The sequence below is a fragment of the Lytechinus pictus genome, unplaced genomic scaffold (assembly GCF_037042905.1).
Source record: "Lytechinus pictus isolate F3 Inbred unplaced genomic scaffold, Lp3.0 scaffold_19, whole genome shotgun sequence".
NCBI lineage: Eukaryota > Metazoa > Echinodermata > Echinoidea > Temnopleuroida > Toxopneustidae > Lytechinus > Lytechinus pictus.
Window position 1 is genome coordinate 10226421 of NW_026974140.1, and position 16830 is coordinate 10243250.

Sequence of the window (16830 nt, forward strand, 5' to 3'; positions counted from 1 at the left end):
AGACCCGTTTTTCCCTGACAGATGAACGCGAAACTTCCTCTGCTGCCCCTTTGAATCTTTTATTCACACATGGTCAGAATTTCGTTGGGTAGTCTATCAAATGGTGATACATTTTTTCCTCTTCTTTATCATACATCTCTTCACTGTTTTCACCATCCGTGCCATCGTTGATTCCTTCGCTTAAGCTTTAATCGTCGACTCCATTGCAAGTTCCTTCCTCTTCGTCTAAGCCATCTCTTACTCCTTTCTCTAAGCCATCTATCACTCCTTTGTCTAAGCCATCGCTTACTCCTTCGTCTAAACCAGCGCTTCTCAACCTTTTTTTACTCGAGGACCACTTTGACTCTCAGATTTTTTTTCTAGGCCCACCTACCAAATTTCAAGAAAACGTTCATTTTTGATGAAATTTTTTTTTGTGAAATTTGGACTCAAAGCTCTGAAGCACATTCGAAACAAACAGTTTGAGAACTAATCTGCATTCGCTAATGTCGGTAAATGGGCGACAATTAATTACATACACAATATGCATTAAAACCATCATAGTGTGCATACATGTTCATGCTTTGCAACATGCATGACACCTAAGCGTGTTTAAGTTTTGTTTGACCCACGTAGACTGATCGGACGTACCATGTTCGGACAGGTCTGTGAAATATACTACAGTATCGTTTTTCACCTAATTTTTTTTCTCCCCCTGGAGCTTCTCATGGCCCACCTGAGAGAGCTTCGCGGCCCACCACTGGGCCGCGGCCTACCGTTTGAGAAGTGCTGGTCTAAACCATCGCTTACTCCATCTAAACCATCCCTTACTCCTTCGTCTAAGCCATCCCTTACTCCTTCGTCTAAGCCATCCCTTACTCCTTCGTCTAAACCATCCCTTACTCCTTTGTCTAAGCCATAAACAGATCTGGAGAATTGAGAATACGTTAAATACACATTCTTTTTTACAGAGTCTTAGTAGTGGAAGATGGCGTGGCTTTAATAGTTTGAATTTTTTAAATCACCCGGTCTGGAGTAAAAGACTAAACTTTAAACTCATCTTATTCCACAGAATTGAGACTGTGGTGTCTTAATTTGATTTTTTTTTTAATTATTGATATAACAAGGTCTGGGGTGAAGACTACATTCTATATCTATTTTTACAGGGTCTTAAATTGGTAGACGGTGAGGTGTTACAGTTTTTAATTATTATTTTTGAAAGACTATGCTCTTTACTTATGCTTTAGTACAGGATCTTGGTTTAGAAGGATCTTCAAATTGTTAAATAACCGGGTATGGAGTATGAAAAGACTACACTCTGTATCCATGTTATTCCAAACGATAGTGGGTCTTAGTTTTTAAGATTTTTTTTTAAAGTTTTGAAACAACCGGGTCTTGGGTAAAGACTCTGTTCTCAGCTACGCATGCTTTAGTACAGAAGTCTTATAGTTTTGAAGATTCTTAAATTTTTTTATATAACCGAGTCTGGAGTAAAGACCACTCAATCAATATATATAATATCCATTCCACACAATGGTGGGTCTGGAGTACATTTGTGGGTAAGAGAGTTATTACATTTGCCGGCGATCTTGTTACATTTGTGTGTAATATGTCATTACGTTTGAGGGTGTAATTACATTGTGGGTATAACATCTCTCGCCCGAATGACCCCCCCCAAAAAAAAATATATATATATATATATACTCTTGTGCCCCATTTGCATTGAAAGTGCCTCAGGCAGTGTTCGAAATTGAGTGTCCCTTAAAAGCGTTTCATCGCCGATGGCACTTTAACTTCTCCCCTATGCAGGCATGTTTCTCATTTTAACAGTAATGTTATAAAACATTTCATGAGAAATAGCCTTAATATTGATAAAAACAGTGATTTGCACATATCCCGGAGGTGTTTACACATTTCCTGTGAGAATTGCTCATTTGCACATATCCCAGCGTGGCGTTTGCAAAAATACCATTGTTTGCACAAATCCCGGCGAAATTTTGCAAATATAGTGTACCGTTGTTCGCACATATCCCGGCGTTTGCACATAACCCGGCTCCACACACCCCCAACACCCCCACTTCTCAGGGCCATCCCATCTACTATTGTAATCCTTATTTTATTTGATTTTTTTTTCTCTGCTATTTAACATGCCTTTCTATACTTAGAGGGAAATGTTTGTAGATGTGAATACCTTCAGCTCTTTGATTATTCTTCATCCATAGAAGGTTTGCAAAATGCTCTCATACTTTACCCTCTATGTGCAGACATCAAATGCCACCAATTATCGTCTTATTTTAAAGTGAGTGCTATATAATACTTTAAGCTGCCCCAAACCAAATATTTCATTATTTAAAGCCTTTTTTCTTGGGGTATTTCAAAGAAGAAATTATGAACAAATGGAGCTGATGTAAAATATCAAAATGTGATAATTATATTATATTCAGCATGTATCACCAAAAAGAAAAGTTAAAATAATAATTTGATTTGGATTAAGAAAGTGTAATGCTACTTTTGTTTAATATGCAGTGAGAAGAGTCAAAAGCTTTCAACCAAGCGCCTATGGCAGCTGGAGCTAAAGCTGGGTAGTATCCCATTGAATAGGCAATTAGGTAATTGGCACCTTTTTTTTGAAGACTAGGTTTGTTACAGAATTTGATTTCGATCAATTTTTAGTGAGATAATATTATTAAAATGGCTTGGAATGTGATTGGAATGAGTATTTTTTGTAGCAATTTTGTGAAAATTTGTAGTTGACGTGATTTCAAATGAACTACAGTATACCATCCCAATCCTTGTCTGAAAACATGTACAAGGCTTGAAATAACAAAATAAAAAGTCTGCTAATGGGGTGTCATGCTGTAGAGCTCAGGTCGTGATTTTCACAAAGGAACATTGAATTTGACCCCTCCAAGTTGGGTATAAGGTTAAACATCCTGGTGCCCCACTATTTACATTTACAATTTTCATTTATTAATAAATTATGAAATAATGATATACACTAAGATGACACACAAAAGAGATATCAAGATAAGTTTCCAAGAAAACACTTGTGCAAACAATCTTCAAATATGCAAGAGGAACAAATTTGAAATATTTACAGTTATGTCCTCCATAATGTAAGATAAGCTACAGAATGATAGGGGTTTGTTTGAACAGAGAAAAAAGTGGTACGGTTGTGCATTGCCGGGCTGTCAAAACCTTGTTTATCAGTGTTCATAAAAGTTTAGGGCAGATCAGAAAAGCTGCATTATAGAAATACATGTACAACCTCATATTGTCTGAAAACTGCCTCCTAATTTATGTGAAGAACTCTTCCTAGGCAAGAAAATGTTTGCTACTAAAGTCTTAACTATAAAATAAACTCTAAAGGAGTATTGATAATCAATCAAGTTTGTACATGTATCTGTGGTGTCATTTTATCCACAATGTATTGTGTAAATAATAAAATATTAACAAAATAACATTAGCTTCTGTTTGCTATCTTTTTTTTAAACTCTCATACCCATATATTTTAATGTGATCTGTGATTGTTGATGATTTGCATCTGCTCTTTTTTTAGAAAAGTTACTTTTAGAAATGGCTGTGACCTTATTGCTTTTTTTTCCTTTGAGCTGTCAGAAATTCTTATCCCTTCTTAACCAGGGCCCTGTAACATAAAGCTTCAAGTTTGCATGGGGCTTATTTATATGATTGATTGCATTGATTATTGTGTATGATCAATCATAGATATCAACCTTATGATCAATTGCAAAGCTTTATGTTACCGGGTCCAGGGTTGAAGATACATGACTCTGTTTTAATGGAGAAACTTACATCAGGGCCCTGTTACATAAAGCTTCGCAATTGATCATATGACTGATTTCTACAATTGATTGCATTGATTATTGTGTATGATCAGTCATAAAACTCAGCCCCATTGTATTTTGTTATGGTCCGTTGCAGAAAGAGTTGTGTTTTTTACTTATGTCTACACAGCATATTTTCTTAACTAAAGAGATATGTTTTTAATTTTGATTTGAAGAGAGCCATGAATGGAGAGCTTCTTATATCAATTGGCAGGCTATTCCATAGTTTGGGGGCAGCAAGTGCAAATGCACGATCACCAAGTGTGACTTTTGTTTTGTGAAATGGGATCTGAAACAATAATTTATCTGTGGAACTTCGCAGGCTTCGACTGTGTGATTGGGTTTTAAGTTTGAGTAATTCTGTAATGTAATGTGGGGCTTGACCGATTAATGATTTATATACAATTAACAGAATTTCGAATGAAATTCTTTGACGTACAGGCAACCAGTGGAGTTCTCTCAGAAGAGGTGTAGTGGAACTGAACTTTGGGACACGGTAGATAAGTCTTGCACATGAATTTTGGACTCTTTGTAGCTTAGAAATGAGACTATCAGGCATTCCAAACAACAAACCATTACAGTAATCAAGCTTACTTGTAATCAGAGCATGCGCCACCAGTTTGATACTTTCTTGATCAAAGTATTTGCGAATGCGCCGAAGGTTATAGAAGAGATAATATGTCGATTTGCATACATTCGTGACCTGGGTTTCCATATTGAGGTTTGTATCAAAATAAACTCCTAAATTCCTTGCAGTATCAGATGGTTTGACATTGGATACTCCAATTTTTATACAGTTGATATTAATTTTAGAGATCTGCTGTGAGGTGCCGATGAGCAGAAATTCACTTTTGCTATCATTTAATTTCAGATTATTGTTGAGCATCCAGCTACGAATGAAACAGATACATTGTTCCAGCCTTGAAACACTTGTGTCTGCAGAGGTAGAAGATGCCCTAAAAGATATATACAATTGTGTGTCGTCAGCATAACAATGACAGGAAACTTCAGGAAAATTATTCTGAGTGCTATTAATAAGGCTGCTTGTGTATAAAGCAAAAAGCAATGGACCGAGTCGTGAGCCCTGGGGCACGCCAAAAGGTACTGGGAAAGAATCTGAGACAGTACCATCAATAACAACTTTTTGATGCCGATCAGACAAGTATGACTTGATCCAGTTGAGAGCCAAACCATTGATTCCGAAACAGTTATGCAAAATTTCCATAAGTCTGGTGTGGTCTATAGTATCAAATGCGCTACTTAAGTCTAGTAATACTAGAAGAGTGACTTTCTGATTGTCCATTGCCATCAGAATTTCACTCTTATTCCTAAGTAGCGCAGTTTCTGTACTATGATATTGTCTATATGCGGATTGGTTGGATGGAAGAAGTGAATTGCTATTGAGGAACTGTAAGATTTGTTGAGTGGCTGCACCTTCAACCAATTTTGAAATATATTGTAAGTTGCTTACAGGTCTTAGATTACAGAATTCAGGATCTAGACCTGGCTTTTTCAAAAGAGGTGAAACTAGGGCTACTTTCCATTCATTAGGAAAATGACCTGTAGACAGTGAGACATTGATCATAGACGTAAAAACAGGAAGTATAACATCAATATGTTGCATAATAATATTTGTTGGAAGTGGATCAGCAGAGCAAGACTTCTTAGTGAGCTTCATTACAAGTTGCCTTACTTCTCGTTCTGATAACAGTTTAAATTTATCAAACCTAATAATTTATTTCATGCAAAATGCTATTAAGCGATTATGCTAATATATGTGTAATTAGTATGCGAATTCATACTTTTCCCTTTAACTCCCTAAATAAAGCTCCAAATTTTCTAATTTTTTGTATAATTTGTGGTGTTCTTAGCAAGTGTACATGAAAAAAATTGTGATATTAGATCAATTACTTATGTATCATATTGCTTTTTCCAATTTCTTATGTATTTCTTTGTTTTTTTGACCTTTTGTTTTTCATTGTTTTTTCAATGAAATTTGTTGGGGACTCTTCTGAGATCGTAAACAGTTTAAAATAAATAAATTTAGGTCAGCAAAACAAAAATAATCATACATTTATGTATGATGAGGATGATGATGATACTTGTCATCCCTCGGGGGGGCAGTCAAATATATTGCTGTACACACGCGTGACCAAAAAAACAAAAAAACACGTTTAAAGGGGTGTTTTTTCAGTTTTGGATGCGGTCCGCACGTGGACTCATTAAGGGTATCAAAAACACTGATTTTCAAGAAAAAGGATGGTTTTGAAAGACTGGTCAATGGTCAATCGCAGGGTCAAACGTATTAAGGGTATATTTTTCCCCAAACCTTTTTTAAAGATTAGCCAAACGTGTTTAGGGTATGTTTTTTCCCCAAGCTTTTTCAACGATCGAGGTCATATTTTGGCGACAACTTGTTTAGGGGCCAAAATGTGTATATAAAGCCCGCCGTGAAAAAACTTACAGGACAAGTCCATCCCAACAAAGTGTTGATTTGAATATAAAGAGAAAAATCCAACAAGCATAACATTGAAAATTTCATCGAAATCGGAAGTAAAATAAGAAAGTTGAATATGACATTTTAAAGTTTCGCTTAATTTCACAAAACAGTTATGTGCACATCATGGCTGGTATGCAAATGAGACTATGACGTCATCCACTCACTATTTCTTTTGTATTTTATTATATGAAATATGAAATATTCTATAATTTTCACCTCATTGTCAAGTGATACAACGATTAATTCCTCCCTAAACATGTGGAATTTGCATTGTTTAATACTATATGGTTCAGTCAAGTTGGTCCTTGTTGCCAAATCTATAAAAAATGAAATATTGTATAATTCAAATAATAAAAAACAAAAGAAATAGTGAGTGATGGACATCATCGACTGACTCACCTAGTTGTCCATATCACTGTTTTCTGAAAAATAAGCGAAACTTTTAAATGTCATAACTTTCTTATTTTACATCCGATTTTGATGAAATTTTCAGCACTATGCTAGTTTGATTTTTCTTTATTTATTCAAGTCAACATTTTTCTGGGATGAACTTGACCTTTAATTAGGGGGTTATTTTGCACACAGATAAAAACTCGTTTAGGGGGTGTTTAGAAATTTCTTGGTCACGCGTGTGTACAGCAATATATTTGACTGCCCCCCCCCCCCCCCCCCGGTTTTCATCCCTCTTCTTTGTCTTCTTATTTTTGTTCGCCTCCGGCTTCTTCTCATTCCCCTTTTCCTCCTCCTTCCTCTTTGATCCTCAAATTGCTCTTCCTCATCCTTTCTTTTATCTTCCTGTTCTTTTTCACATATATGTGATCAAGTTTCGAATGTGAGCATAATGTTCAGTTGCAGTTACCTGGACAACCGGTATCTAGGAAGTGTTTTGTAAATGTCGTAGGCGGGCTCTGAGTCAGATTACGTAATAATCGTCTGGATGGGGATTCCCCGACGAGCTGTTCTTATTAATGCTAGTCTGTAAATATAAACTGTATAAAATCGAAAATATGAAATTCAAGTCTTTTTCTTCGATAAATTTAGTCTATTTTATTAATGATTATACCACGAATATACCTCAGCGTGTGATGTAGATAACGCAAAATAATTTTAAATACTTGATCTGTGATTTCTATTGAAACATTCATGTACAATTACATCTTTTAGACTGAAATACTAGACTACATTACAAAGGGAAGCATATACTCTGCATAGGGATTCCCCTTCCGCGTCAACAACCCTTTTGTCAAGACACAACTCAGCCAGACATCCGAGCCCTTTGTTCACTTCTCTTCCTCACTGTATATCACATCACATTACATGTAGTTCACAAACGTAAACGGAAAAGTACTGTGTATGGCTACGTAGCTACAGCTCGTTTGCACTTTCTCCCGGACTTTCTTATATGTATAACCCTCGATATTTTGGATATTTTTGTTGCTGAATTCCGGGGCTGAATTACTTCGGATTGAATAGATTTTCTAAACACGAATTTCAGGTAAGCATGGCCCAAGGTGGCAAGCATGGCTAGTCTCTCATTCCCACCAACTGAATACTACATTATACTTATTAACAGCTAGCCAATATATACTAATGCTGAGTTGCAGTTATGATCAAAACAAGATAATAGAAAATAATACAGTAATGATAATGTATAAATAACGGTGGATTATTAATGTAGGCATGTACCCTGGCCTTGGGTTGGCATAAATGATTTGTCTTCCTAATTATTTTCATTATTATCATAAATTAATACTATAATTTTTCGTCAATTTATTAGGTATATTTAAATGTTTTTTTTTTTTAATAACAGTAATTTATATTAATAAAACTGTGCTTGTTGATATTGGTGGGCCTATTCAGTTCCTTGAGGTTTAATTATTTATTGTTATGATTATCATCATCTTCATCATAAATCATAATTAGTGATCATTTAATCTTTATTATTATTATTGTCAATATTATTAGAATTTTCATCATCATTTACTCTTGTGTCTTTTATTTCAGCATGTACTTCTAGATGAGTCATTTGCTGAAAAGCTTGTCCTGGCAAGCTTTGCTAACAATATAAGGCCATATATTCACCAACATGTCAAGTACTTTTCAGAATGGTTACCAAGTCTTTGTTCAGATGTTGAACGGAACAACGTCAGCCATCGACGTTGCCAAAGATGCACTTCTCATCAATCTTCAGGAGTCCATCCATGGATTGACCGACATAGCGCCAGCACAGCAGAGACTGACCTTCTGCGGGAAGCCCCTGGACGATGGAGCCCGGTCCCTTGCATCTTACATGATCGGAGCTATGTCCACCGTCCAACTTCAAGCACGGCTCCGTGGTGGTGAGAGATAAAGATTAAAGAGACATGTACATGTAAAATATGACGAGGAACATTCAAGAACAGGGAATGAATGGTTCAGCCATCCCAGGAGTGACCTTTGGAGATTCTTTTTTACCATGGAGTGTCATGAAAGGATTATAATCTTAAATGGACTTGCAAAATAAAAGGTCCTCAAGGAAAGTGCTTCATGTTTTCCAGGAGTGACCTTTAAATATTTTTACCCTGGAGTCTCCTGTAAGGATTTTCTTATGTGCAACTGCCCAATACCTGCTCATGCAAGGAAAGAGTTTCAGGCATTCCTGTAATGACCTCTAAAGATTTTTTACCATGGAGTGTCTGTATGTGCACCTGCCTGATAAAATATGCGCTTGAAAGGAAAGTGATTAATCAGGCATTCTAGGAATGGCCTTTGGAGATATTTCATCATGTCGTGTAAGGAAGTCCACCTTCCCAGTAGATCATGGATCTTTTGTTCTAGTCCCAACTCTTGAAGTTTTCATCTTAGTGCTCAGGATCATAAGGAATACCTTCTTGGTGTTCAACATTTAAAACAGGGGTGGCGAGTGGTAAATTTAGGGACATGTAACTGTTTGTCATCTTTTCTCAAAATGCACTTTGCGCATGCATGATCATCAACAGTTTAAGTACCAGCACGTCTCTGAGACTATGACAGAAAATTTTCGAAAGAGGAAAGTTCAGAATAGAGTACTGTATGTAGTTTGCAGTTGGTAGACCTTGGTAGTTGGGTCATCATCATAATCATATACAGTATAATATACTCAATCCTGTTTGCCCCCCCCCCCTCCCGTAGTTCAGGATGGTATTTAAAAGCTGTTTGTACACATGTGCATTATACATGACTTCACAAACAACTGGGGTCCATTTCATAAAATTTGATACACAATAACGAATTTGCAATAACAGTTTAAAGCTACTGAAATACTTCTATCTGATTGGCTGATGGGGCATTTGTTCTTATAACAAGTCTTCTGAAATGGGACTCAGATCTGACTCTGTATGGAGTTTGCAGTTGGTAGACCTTGATAGTTGGGTCATCATCATAATCATATACAGTATAATATACTCAATCCTGTTTGCCCCCCCCCCCTCCCGTAGTTCAGGATGGTATTTAAAAGCTGTTTGTACACATGTGCATTATACATGACTTCACAAAAAACTGGGGTCCATTTCATAAAATTTGATACACAATAACGAATTTGCAATAACAGTTTAAAGCTACTGAAATACTTCTATCTGATTGGCTGATGGGGCATTTGTTCTTATAACAAGTCTTCTGAAATGGGACTCAGATCTGACTCTGTATGGAGTTTGCAGTTGGTAGACCTTGATAGTTGGGTCATCATCATAATCATATACAGTATAATATACTCAATCCTGTTTGCCCCCCCCCCCCCTCCTGTAGTTCAGGATGGTATTTCAAAGCTAAATCAGCTCCTTAATTGATCAGATATTTCCCATCAACTATGTAATTAAAAAAATGATCTCAACTTCTTCTTGTCATCTGAGTGCAAACAAATACAATATTGTCCAAACTTTTAGGGTTATTAGACTGTTATTCACACTTTTTACTATTATTCAAATTTTCACTCCCTATTTTAAATAGGAACAAACTGGGATATTATGAAAGCCATGAATATAGGTTCATATTTCCTGAATGGTTGACTAATATGCTTTTCACATTGCATTTCCTTAACCCCATACTATCCTTAACCCTGGACTATCCTTAACCCCATACTATCTTTTTTTTTATTCACACTGTCTTTCTTAACCCTATGCTATCTGCTTAGCCGGGGTTAATGCCTTAACCCCTGACTTTCCCACAGCTCATAAATATTGATGATTTTACCAGAGTGTGATTAACGTGCAATTACGACTTCTGTGATTGGCTATTGCTTAGCCCCACTTTTCTTTAGCCCGGTTTTGTTCACACTGCGTCTCTTAGCACCGCAATTGTGGTGCTAGCACCACAATAAGTCGGCTAACCCTGCTTTTTTGCAGGGCCAGATAGTACCGTACTATTTACCGCGCTAGCCCATTTTGCTAAAACATAGTGTGAAAATGAAGTGGGCTAAGCTTAACCCCGGGAAATTGGTGGGGCTAAGGCCCCCCCCCCCCCCTTAGCCCCACCAATTTCCCGGGGTTAAGGAAAAAAGTACAGTGTGAAAAGCATATACCGTAAGGGCACTAGTATTCAACCCGTTTGGAGAGTTTCCTCAAATATATAGAAATATAGAATTAACCTGAATTTCAGACCCATCTTATTTCCAAGAGCAAATGCTGGTTATGCTTTTTCCGTTATTTTTTTCTTCAACCCGTCAACTATGTGTGCGGGCAATCGAATTATACGGCGATGGTTTTTGGCACTAGTATTCAACCTAGCGATGAAAGATGGCACTGTCTCTCAATCTGCCCTTGTCCCATCCGACAATGGACTAGATCATTTGAGACGAGACCAAACAGGGAATTAATCAAAGCCAGAGACTTACATAGATCTAGATCTAGTTTAGCAATCTAAACCATTTTGAGATTCGCTATCTATCATCACTAGGTTGAATACTAGCTAGTGCAATTCAGTGCAAAAGGTCATCGCCGCATAATTCGATCCTCCGCGCATACAGTCGACAGATTGATAAAGAAAATACCGACAACAGATTACCCTGGAAATAGTCAAATGTATGAAATTAAGATGAATTCCCTATTTCTAAATATTTGGGGGAATTTGTCAAATCTTTGAATTATGCCGGGTTGAATACTAGTGCCCATACGGTAAGAACTGACTGACTGTAAAGCTGATTTTTTTTTTCCCCCGTTAATTTTACAACAACAAATTGTCCCAAATTTGATTTTCATGTTGTCTTCCACATTTAGTTCTTTCACTTGGCATCAGAATTACAGATAATTAAGAAAAGATGACAATTGTTTTTTCTTTTCATATTCTGGTAAATTCAAAACTAATTTTGATTAACAAGATCTGTTTTAAGATGTACATAGCCTTTGCTACCATAACTATGAAATTAAAAGAAATAATAAAAAAATATTTTGTTGCAGACTTTCTGCATTGCCAGAAAAGAGTTGTTTGTAACTATTTACCACTGAGAAGTAAAATATTATGACATTTCAAAATAGGCCTATAGGCCTGTGCTTTTCCATTAACTACAATATTATACACAACCAGAATGTTTGGCAATCATGCATACAGAAGTTTATTTAAAAGGATGTTGCCATTTGAAGGAAACTTAAGTGTTTATAATTGTAATGAAACATTTCATGAGTGCAATGTACTGATTGATTTTTTTAATGCAGTATTTGGAGTTTGTGTCAATGCAAATATATCATAACTTCAGTGTGAATAAAATACTCAGGAACAGATTCTTGTTATACAAAAAGCAATAAAATTTCAGACAAAAGTGCATTATGAAATAAAAGACACATTCAAAAATTAATGTAAGCAGTGATATCTGGTTTTATACTGCTGAAAGTAAAAGTTACACAAAACATTCGTACATTGGAGGCATGATTCAAACCACCTCAACTGGCTTTGCTGGCGTGATGCCAACATTGTGTAGACCCTATGTGAGTTTTGTAGTTTTCGCTCTTCTTGTAATTCCTATAGAAATTCCTCGATGGAAACGGATTGTGGGTAGGCGTATATAATCATCATTGTTTGGGTGTCTCTATCCATTGTAAGGCCCTCGATGTCTGATCAAAGTTCAGTTGTCAAAATGTAGGGCCTACTTTGTAAACAGATGTAGAGTTTAGCATGCTGTTTGTTTGTGTTTATTAATAGCATATTATACATATGTACATGTATGAAAAGTTGCAGTGATTTGGGGGGGTTAACTATTCTTGATATAGCGTTTGTATATATAATGTAAAATTCATTATCAATCTCTACAGAGGTAACTCTTTCATTCATCTAAAAAAAAAATATTTCAGTTTCTGCTACTGAAATTATTATTTTGCTGGTAATAAGTCCAACAGTGAAGTATTTTCCGTAGTAGATATCATTTATCATTATCATTTTGTTTTCAAATCAGTACTATTAATGGAGCAATTAAAAGTTTTTCATTTTTTTTAAGTAATGTTGAATGTTGACCATTTGAAAACCACTGCATTTAGACATTTATCGTAGCTAACTTTGAGGAATTATCATTGTTTCATAATAGTTTGAAATAAATGGCAGGTTTCAATGTAAGGGAAAGTTCACCAGACCGACGATAAGAAGGTTTTAAGAAAAAAAATTGGATGAAAATATTAGTGAATGCTTGATGAAAATCTGTAATTTAATAGCAAAGTTATGAACTTAAAAAAAAACAAGGAAGCTTCTTAATATGTGTAATTAAATATGTTTTAAATGCAATTTTTTCTCAAATTAAAAGTAAATCAATTAATCAATTCTGTATCTTATACATCATTTTATACCTCTCCTATAATAAAACTATTTTTAGTCATATATATTCCATGAAAATTTGTTTCTATCTATTGTACATGATATACATGGGAGCTGCTTTCATATGACATCATAATTCAAAACATTTTGGATTTTATCTGTTAATGGATTTTCTTCAACCTTCACCAATATTTTTTTCTTCTATAATTTCAGCTTTTAATCAAATTAACTGATTGTCAGTGTAAATTTCCCATTAACTTTACAGGAAAGTGATGCTGTATATAAGAGATAAGTTAAAAAGATTCTTGTGTGCCCCCCCCCCCCTGCATTGGCCTTTTTTACATTTACCTCTCTGTGTTAATATGTTAGTATGATTGCATACTAGTATGTTCCTTGATTTTTTAAGTACAGTGTATGTATATTTCTTATCAAGAGTCAAATACATAATTTTTCTATACTGTCCTGATAGTTTCACTTAAAAGTAATTTGTCCCATTTTTTGCTTCAATTATCGCATGCTCTCTCTTTTAAGGACCACCCCTCCCCCTTCTGCTAATAGTAATGGGAAGAAAATCAACCAATTTACAATTCAACTATAAAAGCATGATTCTTAATTTCCATGAAAACTTTTTACGTTCTTAATGTAACGTATATGTAGCCTGGCTATTATTCGTGTCGTTTTTGTATATTTTGGCTCCACTTGTAAAAAAATATACAATTCAGCTGATGTGAATTTGAATAAATATACCATTGTATATACACTTCTATACACGGTATTTTACACTTTGTTTTCCTTTCTATTTTCCAGTTTATTTTGTTTTCTTATTATTGTTGATTATTTACATCTAATATTCATTTACATCTAATAATAATACATACACCGTTCATACATGTATAAACGTATTATCAGCATTTGATACAATTATCACGACCAATCACGATCAGTAGTTGTATGGTGTAATAGTAGTAGTTGTTCTAGTGGTAGTAGTAGTAGTAGTAGTAGTACTGTAGTAGTAGTTCATGTAGTAGGAGTAGTTGTAGTAGTAGTAGTAGCAGTAGCAGTAGTAGTAGTAGTAGTAGTAGTATTGTGGTGGTGGTGGTGTTCGTATAGTAGCAGTACGTAGTAATAGTATATAGTGGTGGTAGAAGTAGTAGTAGTAGTAGAAGTAGTAGCAGCAGTAGTAGTAGAAGTAGTAGTAGTATAGTGGTGGTGGTGGTGGTGGTAGTAGCAGCAGTATAGTGGTGGTGGTAGTAGTAGCAGCAGTAGTAGAAGTACATGTAGTAGTATATAGTAGTAGTAGTAGTAGTAGTAGTGTAGTAGTAGTAGTAGTAGCAGTAACAGTAGTGGTAGTAGTAGTAGTAGTAGTAGCAGTATTAGTGTAGTAGTAGTAGTAGTACTAGTCGTAGTAGTGTAGTGGTAGTAGTAGTTTGTCGGTAAACCTCGGTCTTATCTGACGATGGCCCTTTATTCCATTATTTGCCTATGTTTATATTCCTCATGGCGTACAGATGGGGGGGTGGGCTTGGGAGTCTCTTGATCTCCCCCAAAAAATAAATAAAGGAAAGACAAGGAAAGAGAGATGGGTGAAACATGGTATAATTTTCTGAATATTATGTCAATCTATCACAAATATGGATTTTTTTTTTGTAATAAAAATTTCGAAATGTTTGCGTGCTCGCTTCGCTCGCTTGCAACTTTAAAAAAAATAAATTTTACGAGATATGCCATATCTTAATTGCCCCTCAAATTTTTTGGCTCATCACACCACTGATATTTCTCACAGTCGAACGTATAAGACGACCCCCTTTCTCTAGATATTGAACAAAGGGTGCATGGTGGCATGCAGTCTCGATCAGAAGTGATGATGAAGGTCAGTGGCGTAACTATGGGGGGGCACGTGCCCCCCCCCCCCAATCGGCTGAGAAAAAGAGGGAGAAAGGAAGAGAAACTAAATGGGAAAGAAGACATTATTGTTCATTATAATGAAAACCTCCCGTTTTCAAGTCAATATACACCAAACTGCCAAATATATTTCCTCGCACTTCGAGTTATTATTGTTTTATGTACAATAGTATGCTTCTTTTTCATGACTACGTAAAGTGATTGCCCCATTTTAAGGTCTTAATATAAAACATTTCCTGTCCGTGCTTACGTTCGCAGTAGTGGATTGGTGAAATAATGTCTGCTCTCCATGAATTCCTAGAATCAGTCCTTAAAATGTCCCTTTTTCTAATCTGAATATCAAAAATTTTCAGCTCGCGCTTCGCGCTCGCATCATTTGGTTAGTTAACTACGTATTGTCTTCGTGAATTCCTACAAACAAGCCTTAAAATGCCCCTCTTCAGGTCTGAATTTCCTAAATTTTCAGCTCAGGCTTCGCGCTCGCAAGATTTGATTAGTGAGATGGGTATGTTAATCATGATTACAAGTTCTTTATGTGCATGTTTAGATGGAATTCTAACAAAATCAGCAAGCGCTTATTGGCACTCGCATTAGATGACTATGGTGAGATGTGTATACTCTTAATGGATTCCTAAAATATAGTCCTTAAAATCTTCCTGTTTTGGGGTCAATATTTACAAAAATTTCAGCTCGCGCTTCGCGCTCGCATTATGTAGCGAGACAGGTACGTATCATGATTACAAAAGATTGATTATAATGTCCCTTTTTATGTCTGAATATCAAAAATGTTAAGCTCGCGCTTCGCGCTCGCATTATTTGACCCGTGAGAGACATATCCGTTTAATGGCACTGTCCTTAAAATGTCTATTAGGTCAGTATATACCTGGCAACTGGGCGCGCTTTGCGCGCTCACTTAGTGACTCAAAATTTTTGCTGGTGCCCCCCCCCCCCCCAATGCCGTGACCCACGGTACGCCACTGATGAAGGTAATGTGATGATTTTGTCTAAAATTAAATGGAAGGTCTGAGAGGCGAAAACTCTCCCTAGTACAGCCAAACACCCACCTGATATCGAACGCGCTTTGGGGGTTATTTTTGTTTATTTCTGTGCTCCCCCTTAATTAATTGCCAAGCCATGCCAGCACGACTCACGGTACGCCACTGTTTTTCTTTAATATTTTTTTTCAATTGGAGTTTTATTCATACAGGGTGGAATTAAAGCTGCTTTTCATTCCAAAACGGCCCTGTCATAATAACATATTTGTTAAAATTAATATAATTGAATCAGTAATATTCACATAATCAATAGCACAAATTAAATATTCACTTAATAAGTGAATATTTAATTTAACAAAACACCACGTACAACCCACGCGCTTAGTACATGGGAGGGTCAATGAATTTCCCTGTCTTCCCCCTCCCTGTATTAATTTCACTGAGCTTTCTTCATCCGGTCTTCATCCTTGCGGCCAAGGTTATGCATGCAATTATAGGCCTAACCCTGATATTTCATCAGCCAATTTTATCATACAAAATGATGTAAGAATTCTCAGTAGTATAGCTATTATGCGCGCACCTGTTAAAACATATAGACCTATACAGTGCGTATCAAAAATAAAGTTTACACTTTGAGAAAGCCCTGGGAATTTAAAAATATACAACATGTGGGTAATTCTTTCACATACAATCTTGGGTTTGGGTCTCATCTAGCCAATGAAAGTAAAAGTTTTGACAGAATGTTACACTTGAGTGAGCACTGTCCATTTTTGTAAAGCTCGCAGAAATCTGTTTGCGCATGCAAAATGTTCGTTTTCACGCTGTGTCAAGGGGAAAGGGCGAAATCAAACTTACCCTG